This window comes from Chrysochloris asiatica, unplaced genomic scaffold (assembly GCF_000296735.1).
Source record: "Chrysochloris asiatica unplaced genomic scaffold, ChrAsi1.0 scaffold00493, whole genome shotgun sequence".
NCBI lineage: Eukaryota > Metazoa > Chordata > Mammalia > Afrosoricida > Chrysochloridae > Chrysochloris > Chrysochloris asiatica.
Genome location: NW_006409011.1, coordinates 487,300 through 488,808, shown reverse-complemented (window position 1 = coordinate 488,808; position 1,509 = coordinate 487,300).

Below are 1,509 nucleotides of genomic sequence, written 5' to 3'. Positions count from 1 at the left end.
CTTTGAAATTTTTGTTTAGCTCTTGTACCACCTCATTTCTTCCATTTGCTTTAGGATCTTTATGCTGGAGAGCAAGTTTCAGTGTGTCTTCTGACATCCATTTTGACCTATTCCTTCTTTCTCAATGACTTTTTGCTTTCTTCATGTATGATGTTCTTGATGTCACTCCACATCTTTTCTGGTCTTTGCTTTTTAGTGTTTGTATCAAATCTGTTCTTCAGATGATCTCTAAATTCAGGTGGGATATATTTAAGGTCATATTTCAGTTCTCGTGGACTTGTTTTCATTTTCTTCAGCTTCAATTTGAATTTGCATTTGAGTAATTGATGGTCTGTTCCACATTCTGCCCCTGGCCTTATGTTCACTGATGATATGGAGTTTTTCCATCGTCTATTTCCAAAGACATAGCCAATTTTATTTCTGTGTATTCCATCTGGTGTAGTCCATCTCTTATGCTGTCTACAGAAGGTATTTGAAATGAATAAATCATTGGTTTTGCAGAATTCTATCATGCATACTCCAACATTATTTATATCATCAAGGCCATATTTTCCAACCACTGATCCTTTCTCTTTGCTCCCAAGCTTTGCATTCCAATCACCAGTAATGATCAGTACATCTTGAATGCCTGTTTGATCAATTTCAGATTGATGAAGTTGATAGAATTCTTCTATTTCATCCTCTCTGGCTTTAGTGGTTGGTGCATAAATTTGAATAATAATGGTATTAACTGGGCTTCCCTGTAGGCGCATGGGTACTATCCTATCACTGACAGCATTGTACCTCATGGTTCATCTGCATATGTTCTTTTTGATGATGAATGCAACACCATTCCTCTTCAATTTGCCATTCTCACCATAGTAAACCATGTGGTTGTCATATTCAAAATGGCCAATACTAGTCCATTTCAGCTCACTAATGCCTAAGATATCGATGTTGATGTGTTCCATTTCATGTTTGACAATTTACACATTTCCCAGATTCATACTTTGTACATTTCATCTTCCGATTTTCAATGGATGCTTACAGCTGTTTCTCTTTTTAAGAACTATGTGAGACTTTAAAATCTGAGTAACTTTGTGTGTGTAAATAGAACAGCCTAAAGGCAGAGCTTAAACTCCATATTGATGTTTTGACATGAGTCTTGTATCACGTTGAAGTCTGACGCACCCTTTTTTAACAAAGGAGTCTTTAAGCATTGTATTGACTTAAACATATACCTTAAAATAATTATCCTATCATAGACAACGTTGTACCTCATGAGTTCTCATGATATTTTCTTTTTGATGATAAATGTGATGTGCTACCTCTTCAATTAGTCATTTTCCAGCATAGTAAACCATGTGATTATCAGATGCAAAATGGTCAATGCAAGTCTGTTTCAGCTCACTAATGCCTAGGATATTGATGTTTATATATTCCATTATATTTTTGGAAATTTCCAATTTTCCTAGATTTATACTTCGTACATTCCATGTTCCAGTTACTGATGGATTTTAAAAGCTGTTT